Source organism: Camelus ferus, chromosome 2 (genome assembly GCF_009834535.1).
Source record: "Camelus ferus isolate YT-003-E chromosome 2, BCGSAC_Cfer_1.0, whole genome shotgun sequence".
In the NCBI taxonomy this organism is placed as follows: domain Eukaryota; kingdom Metazoa; phylum Chordata; class Mammalia; order Artiodactyla; family Camelidae; genus Camelus; species Camelus ferus.
The window spans coordinates 39,119,289-39,145,071 of NC_045697.1; the positions used below are offsets into that span (position 1 = coordinate 39,119,289).

The 25,783-nt window shown below is 38.6% G+C and overlaps 1 pseudogene; it reads left to right on the forward strand.

Annotated features, from left to right (window-relative positions):
• Positions 1 to 25,769, forward strand: LOC106730012 (annotated as a pseudogene).
• Positions 25,770 to 25,783: the final 14 nt, after the last annotated feature.

Genomic DNA, 25,783 nt, shown 5'->3' on the forward strand with positions numbered 1-25,783 from the left:
TATTCTTTGGATGAACAGATATCTGTTCAAAGAATTGTGGAAGTTGCTCCACCTATAGACTTAGAAGCTGCAGCTCAACATGCTCGTTGGAGAAGTTGAAGAACTGGTAAGACAAGTAATTCTGATAAAGTAACAAAAGTGAAATAAGGGTATTGATTTGAAATTTAAAAAAAGAAAAAAAAATTAGTAGATGTTTTTAGCAGTGTACTTCCAACATCGTCAATCAACAACTAATTTATTCTATCTAATGGAGAGATACATTTTTGCAAGTAATGCAAAACCCTAATCCTTATTCAGATAGTAGGTATTTAATAGCTGGGAACAGAGAACGCAGAAATATGATGAACTACTAAGAGAAGCAAGCCAGAAATAGTTATATTGTTTCAGAAATCCCCAGTTTTTTCTTTCACAGTGTAAGGAGTCATAAAAAGAAAAGTATGTAAAGTACTTTTCTCTTGATTATTTGTTGCATTATCACAACAATATAAGAAATAATGAGAGAATCACCCAAACATACCAGCTATTTTAATTTTTCTAGGTTCATTGTACTCTTTCTTTTCACATATGCATGTTTTTAGTGTTGTTAAAATCATAGCAAGGATATAATTTTAGAATCTAGTTTTACATGAGTGATTGTAAAGAAGCATGTAGTCCAGAGTAGTGACTGTCCCCTTATTTGAGAGGTAATGGGCCTTGAGAGACAGGAAAAACTGAACAACAAAGTGGTGCGGGGAGAGCCCCAGAAGTAGAGTTAGAGGGAGAGGTCATTATTCCTAGCCAGTTCAGTCCCTCTTTTCTGTAACTAAGCTTGTAACAGCTGGTGTATTATTCTCATTCTGGCTGGAGGTGCTGCATAGGCTTTTGCTGTTAAGAACAAAAGTCATTGGGTCTTCTGGCACTGCGTTGGAAAAGTGGGTATAAAAATGTCTTTTTTTATGCTTGATGACATTTTCTCTTCATGATTTTTGCAAAACAGGAGTGATAAATATTGTAATGTAGCATATTCAAAATGCCAGTATCATAAGCACTGTTGGAGGAAGAGATCTCTCACGTGGGATATCAGAGCCTAGAGGAAAAGATGGGAGAGACTTAAACTGACCATGAGGGGTAGGGTAGAACTTAGTACAGAAAAGATTCTTAATCATTTCAGCAAAAAGTACTTGGTATATTTGGCTTGGGGATGGATTGGTGACTACAACAGTCAGTATATGTTATTTGGTCTGATCTGGTTTTTTTGTGGGGGGTGAGGGGGGTAATTAGGCTTTTTTTGTTTTGTTTTGTTTTATGAGGGGGAGGTAATTTGGTTTATTTATTTATTTATATTTGGAGGAGATACTGGGGATTGAACCCAGGACCTCATGCATCCTAAGCACACACTCTACCACTGACCTATATCCTCCTCCGCTGTTTTTGACAGGTGTTAGGGGGAGATAAGAAGTCAGCTAGGGTCCTTGGAATACTCAGTCCCTTGAGGAGAATAGTAATTAGGATTTTCTGTAAATTTAATTGAAGTGTTAGGTCTATTTTTTCTATGTTCTGTTGATTAGATGAGAGCATGTTTCTTGTTATATGAATTTATCTTTTCTTTGTTTTCTGGACTCTGTACTTCTGACCTGAACTAAGAAGAGGGCACATGAAATGGCTATACAGATCATTAATGCAAATCCATTTTAATTATTTCATATAAACTCAGAGCATATGATACATGCAGTCTTTATTTACTTGTGATAAATTAACTTTTTTTCTTACACCTTAAGAAGGTGATGAAGTATAAAACTTAACATCTTTGGAATATAGATGTTGACTTTGCAGGGTTACCCGTATTAGTAAAGTGGATTAATTTTGCTAGTTTCTAGAACTTCTACTCAAAATGCTGATTGATTAAACTGAAATCATCAGAACCTTTATGAAAAAAAGTTATTTACCCTTTTCATGTCTTTTTTTTTTTGCATTTTTTTCATAATAGAAAATAAATTTGCAGGGGAGGGTATAGCTCAAATGATAGAATGCATGTTTACCATGCAAAAGGTCCTGGATTCAATCCCCAGTACCTCCAAAAAAAAAAACCTAATAATAAATGAATAAATAGACCTAATGACCTCCCCCAAAAAATAAAATTAAAAAAAATTTAAATTTAAAAAATAAAATGAATTTTATTTTATTTTATTTAATTTTTTATTGAAGTGTAGCTGATTTACAACGTTAGGTTCAGGTATACAGCTAAGCGACTGTTACACATACATATATGATTTCTCGGGCTGGTCTCCTGCATTAGCAGGAGGGGCAAGAACACCCTATGACCTTACCATGTGAACAGTTTTATACATGACAAGACCCATACACAAAACCTGTGGCTGATTTGGAGGAAGTACAGAGTACCCTCGACTTGCAGCTGCTAATCCGACAGGTCAACCAATAGCAGGGGACTGAACTCCTGGCCTCTAGGGGTACAGTGTGCTCTGCCTTGGGAGGAATAGCCAGCTTGGTGCTTGTCAAGGCTTCACTGCCCAACCCCAGGCAGCTTGACCTCTCAGGCTGATTCTGTGTCTAGATGGTGTGTTCTGGACCCAACATGGGGCTAGTTTTAAAGGTTACCCCTGTGGTATCTCAAACCAGCTTGGGTTCTGGGAGATATAGGGTGGAAAATGCCAGAGGCCCAGGATGTGCACCAGGGGCTAGAGGCCAAATCCTGGCCGTTTGGGTGAGTATACTCTGACATGGTCCAGCAGAGTCCTGCGTACCAGGGCCTTGCTAGACCTAGGTGCTTTTTTTTTTTTTTTTTTTTTTTTTTTAAATATAGTTGTTTGTTTTGGGCTCCAACTTCCTGCAGTATCGATTTCTGTCAGTTTGTTTTTTTAAAAAAAAGCACTTTGAATAAATAACAGGGGCTGGGATGAAAATAAAGTAAAATAGGGAGACATAAAAATTGTTTTGTTTTTATATAACTTTAATTTTCACTCAGGGTTAAACAAAGTACTCTTCAGAATGAAGAAATCCCAATGGCTGGGAGGGAGTTTGGGAGCTGGGCGAGAAGCGATGGTAGCCTTGGAGTTGCAGACCCAACCCTATGTTATTGGAGGCTCTTGGTTGCATCTACAGGCTTTAAAACACCAAGAAAGAACATAGAGGAGAGGTGTACCTTTTTGTTATAAACTAACTGGGTTCCTGAAAAGTTATATGAAAAATTTCTAAACTGATTCCTATTCACAATGCAGTAGGTGAACCTTCCAGAAAACCTTCACTAGAAGGTTTTATAAAGCAAGGCCCTTGCAGGGGCAGGATTAAGGTAAGGCAAGTAAGGAGTGTCAAAAAACCCAGCAATCAGAATGAATAATATAATAATGTAATATTCTAGCAAATCAAAATTAGTGCAAAAAATCCCAAGTGAACAAAAGAACAAAATCACACCATATACAAATACTAATTCAAAGTGTATCAAAAACCTAAATGTAAGAGCTAAAATGATAAGTCTTAGAAGAAAAGAGGTGCAGATCTTCATGACCTTGGATTTGGCAATGGTATGTTATGTGTGCACCAAAACCCATAAATGACAGGAAAAAAAATTGGTAAGTTGGATTTCATCAAAATTAAAAACTTTCATTAGTCAAAGGACATTATTTTTTTTTTGACAAAGGACACTATCAATATAGCAAAAAGAGAAAACAGAAAGAGAGAAAATATTTCCAAATCATATATTTGATAAGGGACTTGTGTCTAGAATATATATAGAATTCTTAAAACTCAACAAAAAAGACAAATATCATAATTAAAAAGTGAGCAAAGAATTGGAATAGACATTTCTCCAAAGAACATAACACAGATGGCCAATATTTGCTCTGTGCAGAACCCTGTACCAGTTACACATACATTAAATATCCAAGATTCAGGGAGATGGAATGGAATAAACCTTACCCTCAACAGTGACTCCACTCCTCCCTTAGTGAAATTCATCTTTGCCTCAGAGGAAAGGAGCCATGTGACAACAGATATTCAACAGGGAACAGTGATAATTGATACATTGCTGAGTTTATTCCAACACAGGTCATCCTCACAATAACTCAAGTGGCCAAAGCCAAAAACACGGATTTTTTGTTGTTTTACTTACTAGTCACTGCCTGTGGCTTTCTCCCACATCTCACCGTGGAAAATGTGGGTTAACAAATTGTATGCAAAGAAACACAGAAAAAGAGAGAAAGGGAAAATGAAGTTCATCTAGTGTGCAGTTGAAGGTGTTTTATCCAGTTTCTCTTCTGTAAGCTGCTCCGTCAGCTTGGTCCGCTTCAAATTACTTTAATATCATGGCCATCTTCCCTGCAAATTGAACAACCCCATAAAAACACATTTATTATTAAATTTCCCCCTCTACCCCTCCTGAGTTTTTGTGGCTGGACTAATAATAAAATGGACATAAAACAGATTAAAAGGAGGAAAAGAAATTTAATAATGGCACACAGAGGTCTTGTAGAAATGGGGCCTAGTAAGTGGCCAAAGCGGGCAAGCTTCATACTTTTTAGAATAAGAAACAATAAATCTGTGAGGAATTGACAGGGAAAGAAACTTATGCTTTGGGTGCTTAATTAGTAAAGAATCTAAACAGAGTTTTGGCTCAGGGTAGTAAATTAAACTAACAAAGCTTGTTTATACAGGCTTTTCAGCTCTGAATTCTGTTAGGTGATAAGAGTGTCCTCCCTCCAGATGCAGGGAGTGAACCTTTCTTATGAGAGGTTTATTTCCTGCTCTCAGGGAGACAGAGAGGAGGGTCAAAATGTCCCTCTTGCACTGGATCTTTCTTAAGTAACTTTAATTCAAAATAATTAATATGCCATTGAGGCATATTTTGGGGTGCCCTTCCCTGGGCCTCAACAGTTACTTCCTTTGAAACTTCCCTGGAAGTTTCACATATTAAAAGTTGAGCTGATAGTGTTTTCCATCTCATTGAACCAGTCTCTTAGACTTGACAATAGGTCAGTTCAGTTAAACTTATTTCTGGAGATGGTAATGCAGATGGGTTCCCAAAGTCGGGCCTATGGTGCAAGCAATCATGTATTTAATAAGAAGCATATCTATGGAAACAAAATAAAACAGAAGTTAATGATTGGAGCAGATTGTAAACCCACTTCTGAGCCCAGAGGGCAGTCAGTTAAGATTTCTAGATGTTAGAGTTGAAGGATCTTTTGCAATTTGAAATATCTGATGATGTCATCAGGTGTTTAGGTAAACTTTCTGGCTCATACAGCAACAGGCACAAAGGTTGTTTACATATGAGCTGTTGCAGCAATTTCCCTTAAGTTTGTATCAAGTTGTCTAGCTTCAGTTTGCAGAGCTTCAGGAAAAGAAGGGCAATTTTAGTTCTCAGTGATTCCAAATCAAAAGAATAGGAGAAGTTTGGAAAAGTTAGTTTGGAGAGTCATAGCTAGACACTAGAGAATACTAGAAGAATTGACGATACAGTCTAGTTTACAGGTAAATAACAAAAACCTCAAAGACAATGAACAGAACTAGGATCTGGTATCTACAAGTGTGTATTTTAGTTTCTGCCGAAACACAGTTTTCTCTCTGTAATTACCCCCGGTTTTTACCAAAGGTAGCCAAATTAGACTAATCTGTTTGCAAAAGAAGTCTAGATTCAATAAACTTGGCCTGGTTGTTTACATAAGTACAGTAAGAATAGCGATTGACCATATAGGCTGTTTTAAATCTGCTTTGCTGGAACTTCTTATAAGGAATCTCAGATTATATTTTCAATAGCCTCTCAAGGCTAAGAAACAAAGCCACACATTCACCATCAGCCTTTGCCTGCAATAGGCACAGATTTGGGTGAATTCCTCTCTTCATGAGGTCCCCAAAATATCCTCAGTGTCCTGGGCCTGCCAGGAAGTAACCTTCCTTACTCACCTAGTAAGGCTGCTGTGAGCCCTGAAAGCTGTTTTTCTAAGGAGCTTTATTGACTCTGTAAAGTCAACCTTTGTTTCTCAAAGCTGTCTGGTCATATCTGAGTCTATGCATCTCTGTCAAATATGACATTCCAGTCAAAGCTTTGATAATATGATCAGTGTTTCCAGTTGTGTCCTGTTATAAGGAGAACAGATTCTTACTAAACGTACGCAAATAACTCTATTGCCAAGAAAATAAGAATACTCACTGATAGTTTCTGAATTCTGGAGGAATCCAGAAGAGAGAAAAAGATAAATGATTCAATTCTGCTTACAAAAGTATATTGTACCAAACTGCTCTAAGTCATAGTAAGTGTAAGAGAAAAGAGAAGTGTTTTCCTTAAATCTGGAGAAACAAAACATTTAGGAGAACAGCAATGTTTCAAATTTTAAAAAATCATAAAACATTATAATTATCTCTCTCAGTTTATTTAGTCATATGTAATTAATTCTTGCTTCGCTTGATCTTTTGTTAGAAATTTTATGAAGCCATCAGTTTCTCCATTAGAGTTCTGTGAATTCTTACCCAGGTATGATTTGAAAGTCATCAGAAACTTATATTCTAGCATATTTGTTAGATTCCTTTCCATGAATTTCCCTGAAGATAAAACACTTTTTTGCAGGAAGCTTTTGTAAAAGCATCTGCATGAAACAATAACTGTGTATAAATGATAAAAGACTTTAAAATGTCCATTATTAAAGATTTGATTCATTATAATGGAACTGATAAGGAAATTTGGTTATCTCTGAGACACATCATTTTAAGATAATAACTAGAACTATGACTAACATTATGCTAGGACATATCCAAATTCTAGGAATTTCTTGTATTTTCTATAACATTTATATTAATAATACTTACCCACATAGTATAACATAAGAAGGTTTATCATCCTTTATTTCACAATGCTTCCCATTATAATTTAACCTACTAAATAAGCTTGATAAGTTTAATATCTCTGTTATAAATGAGAGAAAATAATTTTTTTGAGGTGTTCCAGGGGCCCTCTGGAAAACTCCAAAGTTATTTCCAGGTCAGTAAGTCTTTTTTTGGGAATTTTGTCAAAAATATCAGAAGTTTTTAAAACACTTGGTCAAATAGGATCATAGGTCACTGTGAAACAATACTTAGCTGTCCATTTAATCAAAGTGACAAAGATTTCCCTGGCAAATACAGAAAGTTGAATAGTTATAAAAAGCCTTAGCTATTTTAGTATTGAAAAGACTTTGTTTTGTCTTCTAACTGATCAAAAACCTGATAAAGACAAAATATAGAATCTTTGTTTTTCTAGACAGATTATATTAAAGGTAAAGAAAACCTTTTTTTTTAAATAATTTCTTATTAAGACCAGAGCAATGTAAGAAAGTTTTGTTCTTTGAACAGAGAGAAAAACCAAATTTAATTTTGTATTAACTTACTTTTGATATTAAAACTCATTTACTTAATTAAATTCCAAACTTAGCCATTCCTGATTCCACATAAAATTCCTTTCTAAAGAGTCCTTTTTTTACAAACCTTTTTATAATTTTCTATGTGTATGTGTATGTGTGTGTGCACACACATACACATACACATACATATACATATACATATACATATACATATACATATACATATACATATACGTATACATCCCTTGTTTTCTTTCCCATTTAGAAATAACCAGCTTTAGGACAAAATCATTTTCTTTTTCCTTAACAAAAGCACCTCCATACCTTTACTTACCCCCAAACACATTTTCTTTCTTTTATTATTTCCAGTACTTTTAATTTTAGTATAATTAATATATTAATTGGAATTCTTAATCTTTTAAAATCTTAATTTGGGGGGAAATAAAGAAGTAAATAATTGTGAACTGTATTAACATTTTGTGGCTTAGCGAACTTATAAACACATGTTATAATTTCTAGAAATATATGTTACTTTATAGTGTAATATTTTCAATAAAATGGAAAATATATGTACTAATAGACCCAAACATATTTAGTTCCTCTGTAATAAGACATCAAAAGTAGGTAAACTTAGACTTGTTTTAGTGATTAATGTTTCAGTATTTTATCTTATTTGGGATTTTTTGGGGGGGGGGAGATAACTAGGTTTATTTATTTATATTTAATGGAGAAACTGGGGATTGAACCTAGGACCTTGTGCATGCTAAGCTTGTGCTATACCACTGAGCTATACCTTCCCACTTAATTATCTTATTTGGAAATGATATAGACACCCAGTGAATTCCCATCATTTAATGTAACTTAGCAAAACTCTAAGGGTGTAAATTAAATTACCAAAGAGAATTAGGAAACTAAGTATACAAATCATAAGACAATTGTTTTTGAAAATCTCAGCTAAAAACTCTTACCTCATTTACATCTAGTTAATTCATTTGTTCTTAACAATCGTACTTAGATTACTCATGAAAATTTCATGAGTCATTAAAGCAGTCATTATCTTAAGATTTTCTTTCTTTCTTTCTTTCTTTCTTTCTTTCTTTCTTTCTTTCTTTCTTTCTTTCTTTCTTTCTTTCTTTTCTTCCTTTTTCTTCCTTTTTCTTCCTTTCTTCCTTTCTCTCTCTTCCTTTCTTCCTTCCTTCCTTTCTTTCTTTTCTTTCTTCCTTTCTTTCCTTTATTTCTTTCTCTCTCTCCCTTCCTTCCTTCCTTCCGTTTTCTTTCTTTGTGACAGAGACAACATAAATCCACTAGACAAGTAAACTCAAGTAGAACAATATTTTTTATCTGCATTATATTGAATACTGATAACTCTGAATACATACAAATACTGATTAAATGAACGAGCTCAAAATTAGTTTTTATTTCCTAAAGATTATCCTAGAACTTGAAAAACATTTGGTTTAGTTTTTATTATATTTTAATGTAAGTTCTTGTAAACAAACAATTTGTTTAAACAAAAAACAATTAAATAGAGCTCTTCTACAAGTTAATTTTGTCAGTACCATCTAGAGGCAGAAGAACATCCATAGCATAGCCATACAGACATATACACAACCAGAGTTTTTTTGGTTTTCGTTTTAAAACTTTAGTCATGAAAAAACAACAAAAAACTTCAGTCATGAATCAGGTACAATACAAAACTCACTAGTGTATAAACAAAGTTGGAATGAATCAAGTTTACTTGTTCAGATGACTAACGTTTATTATTTATGGAGAAGACTTAAGATCTGTATGTCTTTGACAAGCAGTTGTAGAGGGGTTGTAATTTCCTAGAATTTGGGCAAAAGAATCCTTTTAGCAGTCTGTGTTTTAAAAGGCCCCTTTCCCTTTTTTTCTTTTTTCTTTTTGGTTTCAAATTCTATCAATTCAGCTAATCTAGGCTCAGTCTCAAGCAAGGTCGGCTATGTTGATATTTCAAAGACATAATAAGATTTATAGCTTTAAGGGACAGAGAAAGAAAATGTAACTTTTCTCCTAGGAGTTTTGGAGTATATTTATTTGTCTATTATCATAAGCCTTAGGATAATTATTATTTTAAAACAATTTTTAAAGTATAGGATAATTTTGCTCCAATATTCTGATCTTTTATAATATCTAGAAGCATTTTGAGAGGAATAGGCAAGGTTTGGGGATTGGTAAAGATAAGTGGGCTTTGGTTTGTTGTGTTTCTGGATTTGTAGAGGTTTGGAAGCAAAAACAGTTGTTTTGGTTAGCCCTTGAATATTGGTTTCCAGCTGATCTGTTTCCTCTTTATTTGTAGGCAAGCTTGGAGAATTACTGAGGAGATGGGCAATTTTTTTTTTTTAGAAGGGGAATTTATGTTGGTCTTACACTTTATTTTTTCCTTTCAATTTGGTCTTCTGGTAAGTATCAATACAACAGTTGTTTATGATGAGAATTCTCAAAAGTGTTTTCCTCTTAAATATAGCCAATTTAAATAGGATTCTTTGTCTGGCCATTGACTAGTAGGATCTTTAATATTAATTTAAATAGTGACCCAAACCAATCAGCCTTTCTTAAGGCTTAACCAAAGACACAAGAGGCATCTCACAAGAGTATATAGCCCTCACATGATCCAGAAAGTTCACTCCCATGGTCAGTCAAAGAAAGTAAGGCAGCAAAGTTTGAGACAACACCAGCTCCTTATGAACTGGGACCCCTTAAGACCAACCACCCTGAGAGCTGGCATGGCCAAACAGAGTGCTAACTTTGTGTCTAAGCATCCCAATCTATTCAACAGGCTACCAAATGTACCTTCCAAATGGCATAGACCAGGGAGAATATTCTCACTGGACACAAAGCCAAGCTCTCAAGACATAAAACAAAATGGAAGGAAGAACCTCATCTGGTTTTTACATAGAAAAGCCACAGCAAACTTTGTCTAAATAGACACAGGTCTAGTGTGAACCATCAACTCGCTAGTCTGTGAGGCTGGCTCAGACAGCAGGTTTATAGGGCCTGTGCCTGCATTCTGCCCTATGGTTCTTCCTCCTTATGGCAAACAACACGATAGACAAGAGACTAAGAAAAACAGTGACCATCTCTAGGAAGAAAAGAATTCTCAAGAGTTGCTAAGTCTAAGGAACTGGCTCAACAAATGTTTTCTCCTGCTAATCTAAATTTAGAGAGGGAGAAAAGGGACTCTCTCCACTTTACCTTCCACGAGACCTTGCAGGCAGAGATCTAGGACGCTGATGTGGTAAGAAATCTTAACTTATGCTGGTCTTTATCAGATGTCCCAGGAACTCTCAGCTGCAGTAGCCTCAGGATGGAAAGTGAGCTCCAGCCAGTCTCCTGGCTGGCTCACCAACTGCTGGGGTAGAAGAAATATCCCCCTCGACTCTCTTGAATTCTTGTGGCTAGACTAATAATAAAATGGACACAAGACAGGCTAACAGGAGAAAAAGAACCAAATTTTTATTCGTGTACACAGAGGTCTCCTAGAAATGAGACCTAGTAAGTGACCAAAGCAGGCAGCTTTTATACTTTTTAGATGAAAAACCAATAAAATCGTGAGGAATTGACAAGACAAACTTTTTTTTGGGTGCTTAATTAGTAAAGAATCTCAACAGAGTTTCAGCTCCAGGTAGTAAATAAACGAAGTAACAAGGTTTGTTTATCCAAGCTTTTCAGTTCTGAATTCCCCATCTCTGGTGATAAGACTGTCCTACCTTCAGATGAAAGGAGTGCACCTTTCACAAGAGATTAATTTCTTTCTTTCAGGCAAACAGAGAGGAGAGTCAGGGTCCCTTTTGCATTGGCTTGGTCTTAAGTAACTTTAATTCAAAATAATTAATATGCAGTTGAGGCACATTTGGGGGTGGCCTGCTCAGGGCCACCATATTACAATGTTACCTGCCATATTGAAACTGTTCCACTATTTGTATTAAACAGACTCATGTCATTATACATTGGATTCTTCCAGGGTGATGCTTACTTAAGCATTTTTAAAGCTGAATCTAGGAAACAGTGAGGGTGAAAGCCCAACTCTACTATGTTTCCATCACCCCAGGGCACAGGGAGTCATCCCCGAAGAGTCACTCAGAGAGGACCTAGTAACTCACTGAAGACCGAGGTCAGAGAGCGGAGCCCTGAAGTACAAAGCAGCTCACCTGGAGGAGGAGTCACGGTCATCTGAGCTGATCAGGTGTGCTACATGGGAGGGCATCAGGTATAATACACTTGTACTGAGCATTCTACCAGGGAGGCTTATTAAGACCTGTTTTCTGACTAGTAGTGTAGGGTGTGTGGGTCACCTACACATGTCCTCTGAATTTAAAAGAACACTTTATTATTTCACACAGTTTAGCTATTAAGTATATTCTTGGGGGGGGTTTGGGGGAGGTAATTAGGTTCATTTATTTATTTATAGAGGAGGTACTGGGATTGAACCCAGCACATTGTGCATGCTAAGCATGCGCTGTATCACTTTAGCTATATTCTCCCCCTCTAATATATTCTTAATTTTGGGAAACTTCCCATCCCTGGATAGTAACATCAGTTAATTATCTGGTCTACAATTGATTAATTACATACCTCATTCTCTAACTTTGACCTAGAAAAAGCACTGAAGGATTCTGTGTCTTTTTAGATATCAGTATTAAAACAGAACTACTTATGTCACATTTGATTCTTATATCCAACAAAAGAGTCACTACTTCTTAAGTAATGCAAGAAAAGAACTAAAGAAAATTTGGCTAGTCTACTCTGTAAAATTATATTACCTGATGTGTGTAAATCGGATCATTATGCTGTACACCTTAAACTTAGACAGTGCTATATGTCAATAAAACTGGAAGGAAGGAAAAGAGGACATATTTTATAAGTACACAAAGGAAGAAAAAATATGTTATCAGATTTTCATGCAGAGTACACTCACTGAGTTAAGTGGACATGTCACTTCAACAAATGGGGCTAAAGTCTCTGGGACATCCTGGTAATTTATACTGATTGCAATTTGGCTGGAAAAGAGAAAGGGAGACCAAAATTGGAGAATAACCTGAGGCATTCTCATCACAAAATAGCTGAGGAGAGGACAAAGACCCAAGTCTCCCTAGATTTCCTAGAAACATCCTACAGAATGATTTCTATTCTCCACAAAAAAATGGTTTTTCTAATGTAAAAATCTGCAATGTTGAAGCAATGGGTCAATACATGCTTGAAGAAAAGGACCTCAGAAGAAGGTTCAGTCTGGCTGACTTTTAAATGAAAGTCCAGGACATGCCACCGTACCTACTTGACTATCCTCCAGCTTCATAATTTGCTCGTCACTACCATCTCCACGTGAATATCCTGCTGCCTGCCACCTCAGTCCCTGGCATAAGGCCCAGACGCACTGGGGAATCTAGTCTTCTTGTCTGGACTTTTAAGATACTGGCATCTAAGCAGCAGTGCTCAAGAAAGCAGTAGGTTCAGAACTGGACTTCAAGGGTTGTCATGGGCTTCGTTGTGTCTGCCCCACAGATATGTTAGAGTCCTAACCCCCAGTGCCTCAGAACGTGACCTTATTAGGAAAGATGGTCTTTATATAGATAATCGAGTTAAAATGAGGTCAGTAGAGTGGGCCCTAATCCAGTATGACTAGTGTCCTTTTTGTAAAAGGGAAAATCTGGACACAGAGTCATGCACAGAGGGAAGATCATGTGAAGACACAGAGAGAACGCAGTTTACAAGCCAAGGATTGCCTGAGGCTACCAGAGAGTAGGAGAGAGGAATGAAATAGATTGTCCCTCACACCCCTTGGAAGGAACCAACCCTGCCACACCTTGAGTTTAGACTTCTAGCCTCAGGAACTGTCAGAAGATAAATTTATGTTTTTTAAGGCACCCAGTTTGTGGCTTTATTATGGTGGCCCTAAGACTGATATGGCGTAGTGAAACTCAACTCTCAGATTTGATGGAATTGAGGCCAGAGAGGTCATATGTCTTGCTCAGAACCACAGCTACCATCAGGGACAAAACTAGAACTGGTCACAGTGAGCAGACCATGGTGTACAGAGTCCCACTTTAATGGAAAGTTAAATACACAGCCTGCTGTATTTCTGGTGTGTGTGTGTGTGTGTGTGTGTGTGTGTGTGTGTGTGTGTGTAATGTTTTAGTAAATGGGGATCACCTTTCGTCACTTTGCAGTAAGTCACCGTAAACTGTTTAGCACTCTAAATTAATGAAATATACATTCCTATTAATATTATCTCAATTTATAAAGACCTAAGCAGGGCTGGCCATGGGCCAAACTCTGAAGGAAAGTTTTCTTTTTTCCCCCTTTCTATCCACCGTTCAGTCCTCTGTGCTCCATTTAGGAGCCTGATGTGCTCTGGCTGCCCCAGGCTCACTGAGATGCTGCGTTCCAGGGCTGCTCTCACAGGAGAGTAGATGCCCTCTTATCCCAGTGAGACTGAGACAAGCGGTAACTGGTCATTTCATTGAAAAGGTGAATTAAAGCAAGGAAACGATAATAAAAAATAATATATACCCTAAACATTTTATCTTAAAACATAGAAATGAAAACAAAAATTGCCAATCTTTTGATGTAAGACAGTGACAGGGCACGTGGCCAGCTGGAATGCTACCTACTATAAGATACCCTTTCTTGCAGCTAGGTGTGACCACGTGATTAAGGACTGACCAGTGGGATATAAGTGGAATTATTGTGCAGTAGCCTCTGGGAACCTCCTTTAAAAGAAAGTTGGTGCCTGTCCTCTGCTTCTCCCAATTTTTATCCTTCTTTGTCCATTTCTCCGTCCTGCTGCTGGGTGCCTGGAGTTCTCATGTTTATCATACAGACCAGGAGGATGAAGGCCACATTCTAGGATGGGCAGTGCTGTTAGCTGTTATTTTGAGTCATTGTTACTTGCAACTGAATTTAATCCTAACTGACACAAGACACAAGACCTTTCCTTTGAATGTTTCAACTAGTTAGAGTTCTGTGTGCTATCACTGCAAAAATCATACTCAAAATAAATCACCTATGATTTCCTGTTTTGGCTTCTTTAAAATGGGATTTCTCGACCCCATTCATATTTTGGATGAAGTAATTCTTTGCTGTTTGAGGCTGTCCTGTGCATTGTAGGATGTTTAGTAGCATCTCTGTTCTTTATCCACTAGATGCCAGTAACAGCTCCCCAATCATGACAACCAAAATGACAGTCTAAATATCTGCTGGGGAGTAAAATGTACCTTTGAAGATATGGTGAGAATTTTAAGACACTATCACGACAAGGTAATATACAATTAAAAAAACAATTTCTGAATTATTTACAGTTGCTTCACCTACACCTAATTCAAGGATATTTTTGTTTTGTTTTTATCGATTTGTCTTTTAGCAAGTCTTTCCAAAGCATTTGACACAATTCTCATCTAAACAGCTTTATGTTTTTACATTTATGTTTATGCTCTCTTTCCATTTTTAATTAAAATAAAACTGGAGACTCGCATAACAGGCTTGTGAACACACACAGTTGAGTTTTGGTGAGAATACAACTTGACTTATGGAAAATAGTCTACAAGAGAGAAGTCTGTCTACAACCACTGAGTGATTGATCTGCTGTGGGATTTGTTCAGAGAGAAAGGAGAGGGTCCTCTGTTTGTGAGTTGTTTAAATGGAGGTTGGCAGAGTGAGTTTTTGCGTTTTTATCACCCATTTTCTGACAGAAAATCAAACCCAAGAAAACTGATTCATCTGAACAAAAGTATTACTGGGCACCCACTGTGTTGAAGGTTGGGTACCAAATAACAAAGAAGACATTGTACTTGACCACAAAAATATACAGTTTACTGGGGGGAGGTAGACAATTACAATTCAGTGCTATGATGGGCCAGTGAAGAGCACTGGATCTGGAGTCAGACTGCCCGTGTTGCAAACATAGTTCCGCCATTTCCATGTGACCTTGACCAGGGGGATAATAATGGTACCCACTTTTAGTGCTATAAAAGATTAAATGTTTTTTTCTATATAAAGCATTTAGAACACTGATTGGTATCTAAGCATTTACTGTTGAAGGAAACCAGATTATGTCACCCATAATATGGCTCTTTGAAATAAAAATCATTTTGAGATAAGCCAGTTAAGATATAGCTGTCTTTCCTTTCTCTTTTTCTACCTAAAGGTGGGGTATGCATTCTCCTTTATTGGAAATGGCTCTAGACTCATCAGCCCAGAGATAGTGATGCAGGAAATCGGATGTGGGGTGTAAGGAGGGCCGAGTCCCAGTTCTCGGATGAGCCCTGGGGATGTGCCCTGCCAAGTGTGGGTCCTTGGCTTTGCGCAAGAAAGAATTCAAGTGCGAGCCACTATTGAGTAAAGGTAGATTTATTTAGAGAGATACATACTGCATAGTGTAAGGCAAGAGAAAGGTAAGGAAAGAGGTGTTGGAATTGGGTGCTTAGGTTAAAGTAAAAGTAGGTACACACTCCACAGACAGTGCGGGCCGTCTCCAAAGGGGAGAGAGAGCACAAAGGGCAACCAGGCATGGTGGTGTCACTTTTTGTGGTCTCAATAGCTTCACATGCCCACAGGTGGGATCAATCCAACTGCCCTGGGGAAGGGGCTGGCATTCCCAGGGATTGGGCCACCGCCCATTCTTTGGCCTTTTGTGGTTAGCCTTGGGGCTGTCATGGTGCCTGCGGGCATGTTATTTGATCATGCTGTTACAGTGAGCATATAATGAAGCTCAAGGTCTATTAGAAGTCAAACCTCTTAATCCTCAAGGCCAACTAGGAGGGGACTCTTCCACCAATTTGGTTGCTGTCATTCCTTGAGTGGCTGTGACCTGCCCCCTTCCCTCCTGTCTCATTGGCCCCTGAGGAATCTAGAAAGAAACTTTATTTCATTAGGTTTTTCCCATTATTTATCTTCCCACTCTTTGCCCATGGGGCACCCTGTGTCATGTGTCTATGAGATGGGGTGCCCCTCCACCCCCAGGCCTGAGGGTGGAGATGAAGTGCACCTGTATCATGTGTCTCTTTGAGAACGGGTGCCCCTCCATACACAGACCTGGGGTTGGAGGTGAAGTGCACCCATATCATGTGTCTGTTAAAGGGGTGCACATCCATACACAGGTCTGGGGATGGATGTGCACCCGTATTTTGGGTCTGTTTTACGTGTACAAATAAATACACTGGTCTGTGTATGTATATGTATATATAATATGTATATTATATAATATATGTATGTATTCAAATATAATATATACATATATACATATATAATGTTGGGTACGTGTGTATCCGAACACGTCAGTGTATGGATATGTATAATATATGTATTACGTATACACATGTCTGTGTATGGATATGTATGATATGTATATTATATAATATATACATGTATATAAACATATACTATATAATGTAATATATACATATATTATGTTATATATACACATGTATTATATGAGACATATATGTATAAAGCATGTATATTATAGAGGTGTACATCCACCTCCAGGCCTAACTTAGACCTCAGCTCATATGAGGGACAAATTATCTTTCATTTATTTATTTATTTATTTATTTACTTACTTAGTTAGTTAAAGGTAGATTTATTTAGAGATACATCAAGAGGCAAGAGAAAGGCCATGAGTTGTGGGGTTTGGGTGCTCAGATTAGAGTAAAAGTAGGTACACACTCCATAGACAGGGTGGGGGCCATCTTTGAAGAGGGAGAGAGATGCGGTGGTGGCCGCGAGGTTCCCTGTTGCCAGTTTTTATGGGCTCCCTTGCTTTATATGTTAATAAGTGGAAGGATCAGTCTAACTTATCTGGGGAAAGGGCTGGGATTCTCAGGAAATTGGCCATTTCCCACTCTTTGACCTTCTGTGGCTAGCCTTGGGACTGTCATGGCGCCTGTGGGCGTGTTATTCACCATGCCAATATATTACAATGGGCATATAATGACACTCATGGTCTACAAGAAGTCAAAACTCCTACCATTTTGAGCCTCAAGTCCTACTGGGGATTGAATCTTTCACCATTCTGGTATCAATTGCTGTGTTATTCCTTGAATGGCTGTGCCCTGCCCCCTTCCTGTCTTATTCCCTTCTCAGAGATTTTACTCCCATAGTCTTATGGAGTTGTAGTGGGGGATGGTCTGTCTTCTGAAACTACTTTCAGGCTGAGTAGGGGCATTGGCCCTGCCTATCAAGGAGTAAAAAAATCTCTGAATGCCTAATCTAGGGGCCCAGGGGCAGGACAGCCTTTTGTTTTTGGGTCCAGAGAGCTGAGCGTATGCTGGAATCTTTGCATAGCCATCACTTGACCTGGGGACTGTTGTAATCCACTGTTTCCATAGACTTCTGATGAATTTTTTTGAAGATGAAGCACCTTTGTAACAACTTGACAGTCTGTAACAACAAAAAGACTTAACAGGCTTGGTTGAACATCTGTAATTGATAGAGATTTGTTTGTAATTACTAGAATTAGGGCTGATTATATTTAACAAATTAAATAATCCTAGAAAAATTACCTTAATATCCGAGATATCTCAGATTTTCTTTAAAGCATCTTAAAGTTAGCTGGGGCTACAAAGAACTTTTTGAATTTGTTAGCTATTTAAAATCCTGACTATGCATGGAACCTTTTACTTTTTTTCATAGTTTTTTTTTTATGAAACTCTTACTGCAAACATACATCTTTCTTTCCTACTGTATACTGAAATACTTATTTTAGGAGCTTTAATTACATATATTATCATTGTAACCCTCAAAAACCTTAAGTCTCTGGCAGAAACCATTTCCTGACTGGAAACTTATGTTTTAGTTTTTTTTTTTTTTTCCCCTTTCCTAAACCAAAGGTAGATAAACTTAGATTTGCCCAGCAATTAATGTTTTAAAATTTTATAAATGACACAGATAGTCAGTGAACGTTTTAACTTAGTTTTAAGTTTTAAGTACCAAAATTTGGAGAGACACTTTTAGGTAGATACTTTCAAAAGAAAACTCCTATAGAGTTTACCCCAAATCTGTTATTTTGTTTACTTTTTAAAAGTTTTTTTACATTGAGTTACCTCTTTTGTTGACAACTTTGTAACAGATACAATAAAGTTTTGCTTGCCCTCTAGTAAGCCTGGGCCCAACCGCACTATCATACTTAACACTGAGGTCTCTAAAGACGTGTATATTAATTAAACCAACAAGCTTAAGCTATCGGTATCAATACCGATACCAGTACTGAATCCTTTTTAGATAACGTGAACCTGAAATTTATTTTGGCCAATTTTCTCTATGTTTGAGTATTTATAGAAGTACTTAATTTCCTTTCAGCCAGTTAAAGAGCTGTTTTACCATTTAATTGTGCCAATACCATACATCTGTGACATACAAACCAGACACCTTATAGTTTTCATTTTAAAATTTTAGTCATGAGTCAGATACAACAAATTAAAACCCATTGGCTACAGAAGAGGTTGGATTCAAACTGGGGTTTTTGGCAGATAGAACAAATCAAAGTTGCCCATCTAGATGACTAAGCCTTTTTACTAATATTTATGAAAAAGAGATAAAATTTTTACTTGTCCTTAGCAATTAAGTTCCAAATTATTTACCTCTCCCCCTCCCTTTTTTTTTGAAATTTGCATTTTAAAATGATGGTGAGATCAGAGTTCCTGGAGAAGGCAAGGTAGAATATTTGTATCTCAAAGGCATAGGAAGGCAAGTTTCTCCTAGAAAGACTGTTTTTTAAAGGCCAGGAAAAAAAGCCTCTCTCTCTCTCTCTTTTTTTTTTTTTTTTTTAATATTTAAGATAAATACATAGGGGAGGTGTTGGGAGTGGTGGAAGGGTTGGTGGGCTTTGTATCCTTTTTGGAGCCACACCTCTGGTCCTGTAAAGACTAGATTTGTAAAACAAAGAGTTTTGTTTTTTCTCATTTAGCTTAGGGGAGAGTTTTCCATAAAATTTTATTAGGCTCCGAATTTTGGCTATGGTCAATTTAGTCCAACCGATGGCCTCCCATTTGGCCATCTATTTATGAACACTTTTGAGGAGCCTTCCTGGGCTTGAGAAGTTTTTTAATTTAGGCTCTTGGTTTGGCCTTTGATCTGAAGAGGCTTGCCTGTAGCCTCACGTGGTCCCATTTCTGATGATAATCTGACAATAGTAGCTCTGTCAGGGACCTCAGTTTCCCAGACAGCAGGGTTTACTTGAGAATCAGTATGGGGTGGAAGGGAGACCTGTTCTGGCTTGGAACTGAGGCAGGCTCCCAAAGCCAAGAATAGATTTTTTTTTTTTTTGGTGCGTTTCTTTCATGTAAGGGTCTTTGAATGGGATTATTTCTTGGGATTTACTGAGCAAGTAGGTCCTTTCCAAACGAGGGGATGGGGCACAGCCACCAGCAAAAACTCCCGTGTAAAAGTAAATTTTTAGTAAGCATCTTGTTTGGGGCCTTCTATTGATCCCCATTATTACACAGGATTGGGAGGACAAGGGTCCAGGGAAATCAGTCAGCACACGTAGGTGGCTCCCTTATCTAATAAGAAGACGACTTTTTTACCTGCCACGTCAAGGGTTCCCCAAGGCTCCACCGGAGAAATGACCCGGTGTCCTCTGGGAAGCCAGGGAGGGTCCCGGGCCCCCTCAGTCTTTAGTATCTCAGTCATTGGTTTGGGAGCCCCAAGCCCCCTTCGGGACTGGGGGCAGTCCTGCTTCCAGTGGCCTTTTTGCATATGGGGCAGGGTCCTGGTGGACTTTTCCCATACATGGGGCATTTGTTTTTCCAGTGGCCCTTCTGACTACTTAAAGCAGGTCCCTTTTAGGCGAGACAGTGGCTCTGATGCAGGCATCCTGGATCCTGTCCTCGCCATGGGTTTTGGTGGAGGGTAACTCTGAGGTGGTGCAGAGATGAAGGCTGCCACTGAGAATTGCGCCTTTCGCTGTTGTCCCTGAATCCTTTTTGCCTCTTTAGCCATGTCTCTATTAAATACGTTAAACACCAGATCCATGAGCTGATTCATGGGGATCTTGGATCCCCAGCTGCCCAGAAGGGGCCGTAGGGGTAGATGATTGGGAAGACCTCTCCAGTGGGGTCCTTCCCAACAGGAAGCAATGGAAGGATAAAAAAAAAAAAATCTCCTAGTAAGATCCCTGGCCTTGGGGCTTCCAGATCCCACAAAGCCTGTCCAGTTCTATGTTCATGAGAGAGGAGGAATAGCCTTGGGGGTCCTCACCCAATGGCTGGGTCCTACCCAACAGCCTATGGGATACCTCTCCATGCAGCTAGATCCCACTGCTTGAGGCTGGCCTTCCTGCCTAAGAGTGTTGGGAGCCCTCTCCACTCTCCTGGAGGAAGCTTTTAAGCTAACTCTGGGGGCCCCTATACAAGCATACACTAACCATCAAGTTTCTGACCTTTAAATGGCAATGGACATTTCTGGCTCTCAGATGCTCGGCTTCTTCAATATCAGGCATTATTACTGGAAAACCCAGATGTCGCTGTCTCTGTTTGTGGCACACTCAATCCAGCTACACACTATTACCATCACCAGAGGAGTCTCTTCCCTTTCACCTATGTCATGAGACCCATCCATTTCTCTAGGAGCTAGAACAGGTCTCAGCGACCAAGGCCTGGAAAACCCTGATGAGATCTGGTTCACCGATGGGAGCCACTTATTCTTGTTAACCTCTTAGTGATCTGCGACTGCTTTCCAAGCAACACTCCAGTGAGACTGTTCCATCGCCCTAGGGGACTATGGATCCCTGTTAGATAAACCTCTTTCTTAAATGTCTCCTGGTTCAAATCTTTTCTCTTTTAGGGCCCCCACCAGACTGTTTTTAAACACTAATTGAAAATGTCTCTGACATTAGGGTCCCCCTTTTGACTCCTCCTTTAGTTCACTGCGACATCTGCTTTCTAAAACCTAAACCAACAGAAAGCACAGAAATCAATGTTTTTTAAGACCCTTGTTTGTCCCTCTTGTCCTTTGGCTAGGATTAGCTCTATATATTTGACCTCTATCTTTTCAAACTTCTTATGAAAAGTGTTTCTTCTTGTCTAGAGATAAACTTCAGATAATGATATAACAAAAGGTAATCAAGCAATCAGCCAAGACCACTTAGATACAAGCCCCTCGATGAACACTGACCCTTCACTCACATCCTGCCCAAGGACAGCCAGCTAGTCTGGGACCCCAGCGAGCTCCATCATCACCCCAGATGAGCAGGAAGTAGCTAGAGCAGTCCTCGCCCTCCACGTCCCCAAGATTTGGGGTCTTACGACTAGAGGAGGGACTCATTGGTAGCTTAGATTGAAATGAGCATTGGGCAAAGGGAGAGGAAGGGGAAAGGAAAAGGAAAAATCCAGAATGCAAGAAACCTGAGCTCAATCGACTAGAGTGCAGGGAATCTGAGTTGTTAATCAGGCAATCAGACACCAGGCCTGGGGGTGGAGGGTCACCCTGTGTCATGTGTCTATGAGCAGATGGGTTTCCCCTCCACCCCTGGGCCCAGGGGGCAGAGGTACACTCTCTGTCATGTGTCTATGAGACAGGGTGAGCCTCCACCCCCAGGCCTGGGCGGTGCATACACTCAATTTGATCTCCTTTAGAAAACACTCAGGCTCCTAAAAGAATTATTGTTTACATTAACAAATAATTGTTCCCTAGTTTACTGAAAGTAACTTGACATTAGGATATGATTATTAACTTTAAAGGATTGAAGTTTTTTTCAACGTTCTTTATAGTTTTGTATTTTTAATTAAAAAATCCTGTTGCTGCTGGTATCTTTACATTCACTGTTTTCATCATATTTGAGACTTTGGCATACAAGGGCTCATTTGATTATCATTGTCTCTTCCCCTTTTCTCTATTTGAAAATGTATAAATACTTTTATTTTATCTAGCTTGTACATGAAATTCCACACATAAGTAATTAGTCCCCTCCTGCAGGTATTTTTTTAAAGTTTTAATCATAATTAAAAGATTATTGGCTTCATTTCCATAAGCCATTCACTCTAAGTAGTTATTTATAAAACTGAATTCTTAAGGCATATGCCATTAACCCTACTGATAAGGAACAACACAGCAAAAATTATATACAAGTAGATCGACAGCATTGTAGAGCAAGGCTTTTATCTGTTTGTTCTTTTGTAATTAAATTTTTCCCAGCTGTTTTATTCCAGTTTTGTTCTTGGCTATTAGATTTCTGGGTTTCCTTTTTGGCCACTAGAGGTCCACCCCACCTATCTTGAGAACATGCCCGCCTTTGTTAGAGTTCTGCTGTTTGGGGCTTGCCTGAATGTGTCCAGCATGTAATGCATCTTTTCATGCGTTGATTCATTAATTCACTCAGCATCTGTTCATCACTGCTCTGATGCTGCTTTCATAGGAGGAGAGAGTTGTGAATTCCTCCCTGTATTTGCCTCTTTCCTATCCAGCCTGTATATAGAGGACTCCGCATCCTACCTCCACGAGTCCTTACTCTATCAGACATCTCCTGTCCTCTCTCTTCCTTCTCCCTTTGCCTCTCTTCTCTGTTCTCCACTCATCATCACGTTAACTTGCTAATAAGGCTCCCATCCTAAAACCCTTCTTCACCCTGGTTTCCTCTGGCCACTCTTCAAAGTCTCACCACCCATTCACTGATGGTTCTTACAGGGTCCTTAGTGTTTCCTCTGTCACCTCCCACTGCTTCTCCGCTTGGACTCCATTAAAACTGCCCTAATGAAACACTGACATCCTTGATGCTTCCTCTCTTTCTCCTCATACAGAGTGATTACTGAGTCCTGAGGCCCCACCTCTTTAATAGTTCCAGAATCTGGTTGCTTTCCTCCTGGTCTCTCCTTCATTCAGGCCCTAGTTGCTTCTTATCTGATTACACCTACAACCTCCAAGTGGCCACATGGCATTAGTCTTGTTCCTCTCCAACATTCTCCACCCTCCCACCAGTGATCTTACTAAAGCATATCTAATCATGTCACCAGCTTGCTAAACTCCTTCCATCATTCCCTGAACCTTCAGATGAAGCCCAAATCCCTATTAATCTCTGGGTTTGCAGAAAGCAAAAGTGACAATTCCAAATACGTGAGATCTATTACTTCTAACCTTAAAAAAAAAAAAAAATCAAGAGAAGAACAGTACAGATATCATTAGAGGACAGTGCTTCTTCCCCATGCCTGATGTTTTCTTCCGTATGAAGAGATACTTTTTAGGGTAAAACTTCCTACCCGCTCCATCCTCTCACCACACATTTCTCTACTATATCCCATCAACTGCTCTACCTCCCACTCACCTCCAAGAAGAAAAATATGTTATTTGTGAATTTGGAAGGAGAAACTGCATGACTAGCCCAGCTCCTTCCTCTTTCCTTATTCTGGGGAGTGAGAATTCTCTGCTTCCCTGGGAACTCATTCCACTCCTGTTCGGAGAGGTTTGCTGTGGTCCAGTGTTGCTTTGTAGATACACGCGCCTAATTTGGGGATTCAGTCTGAGGTAACTGACTTGCTTACAGACATAAGCATGTCCTTTCACTGGTCCTTTCAATAACAAGTTGATATTCTGTCCTCTTTCTGCTGAAACTTAGCTTTATTTATCAATTGGTTTAGACCTAGACCAGGCCGGGGGAACTGTTTATTTGTGCCCCCTCAAAGATACCACATTTCAGCAGAAGGTAGTGGCCCATGTTATGGTGACCAAAGCACTCTTTTCTGCCACTGTCATGAAATAGCAATGGATTCAGTCATTCATTAAGAAATATCTGCTGAACATCTATAACGTGCTAGGCCCTGAGGGTACATCAATGAACAAAACAGTCAAATCCCTTTCTTTATGAAATTCATATTTTAATGAAAGAGAAAAAGGAAGATATAAAAATAATATGTATGGAGGTTTCTTAAAAACTAAAAATAGATTTACCATGTGATCCAGAAATCCCACTCCTGGGCATACATCCAGAGAAAACTCTAATCCAAAAAGACACATGCACCCCAATGTTCACAGCAGCACTATTTACAATAGCCAAGATATGGAAGCAACCTAAATGTCCATTGACAGATGACTAGATAAAGAAAATGTGACATATATATAAACTGGAATACTACTCAGCCATAAAAAGAAATGGAATAGTATCATTTGCAGCAACGTGGATGGACCTAGAGATTATCATACTAAGTGAAGTAAGTCAAAGAAAGATAAATACATGATATCACTTAAATGTGGACTCTTAAAAAATGACACAGGCGGATCCCAGCAGCTCGGGTGGTGGGAGGAGCGGCAGCGGCCACTAAGCCCAGCTTCGCGAAGGCTCTCGGCGCGCCGCGGCCCGCAGGCACCCGGCACATGCCTGCCCCGCTGCCATGATGCCCAAGAGGAAGGTCAGTTCCGCCGAGGGGGCGGCGAAAGAGGAGCCCAAGAGGAGATCAGCAAGGTTGTCCGCTAAACCTGCTTCTGCGAAAGTGGAAACAAAGCCCAAAAAGGCGGCAGGAAAGGATAAATCTTCAAAGAAGTGCAAACAAAAGGGAAAAGGGGAGCAAAGGGAAAACAGGCCGAAGTGGCTAACCAAGAGACAAAAGATTTACCTGCAGAAAACGGAGAAACTAAAAATGAGATGAAGCAGGAGAGAAAGAAGCGAAGTCTGATTAATAGCATACACCTGGTTTTATCAGTCGTCCCTGTCTCCCTTCTTGTACAATCCAGAGGAATATTTTTATCAACTATTTTGTAAATGCAAGTTTTTTAGTAGCTCTAGAAACATTTTCCAGAAGGAGGGAATCCCACCTCATCCCATTTTTTAAGTGTAAATGCTTTTTTTTAAGAGGTGAAATAATTTGCTGGTTGTTTATTTTTTGATACAACCAGAAAATAGTGGGATATTGAATATGGGAGGCTTTGATTGTTTTCAGTGTCAGCTTAACATTCCACAGATAGGGGGTTAGTTTTTATATCCTATAATACAGAGCATAATTAAATTGCAGTATGGAGTCAGTTGTGCATTTAATGTCTTGAACACTTGAAATTACTTCTCTTCCCATATTGTTTTTGGTAGAATTGTTTCCTAAAGCAAACCACTCCTTGATCTTGGCTCTCCTCTATCGGAATTTTGTGTACTCTGTAACATCTTTGGTCGTGGTAGTCCAGTTTTCCTAGTAACTTTGTTAATGTGCTGTGAACGATTGAAAATTTTAGTATGTAGTGTATATGATATTAAATTGTGAATTGGTGGGACTTACGATGTAACAGCATATCAACATTGGATGATACTGGTACTTGATACCCTGTTAAGGAAAATTTGCTTTCAAATTTTCAGCTGGAAAGTCACTGGAATAACTGTTTGGAAAAGAGTCACAACTACATGATTTTTGGTGTGTGTGTTAAGAATTGTGTACAAATTGAAATGTTTGTACTGATCCTCAAAACAACCAATAAAATCTCAGTTGTGAAAGAAAAAATAATAAAAAAATTAAAAAATGACACAAACGAAC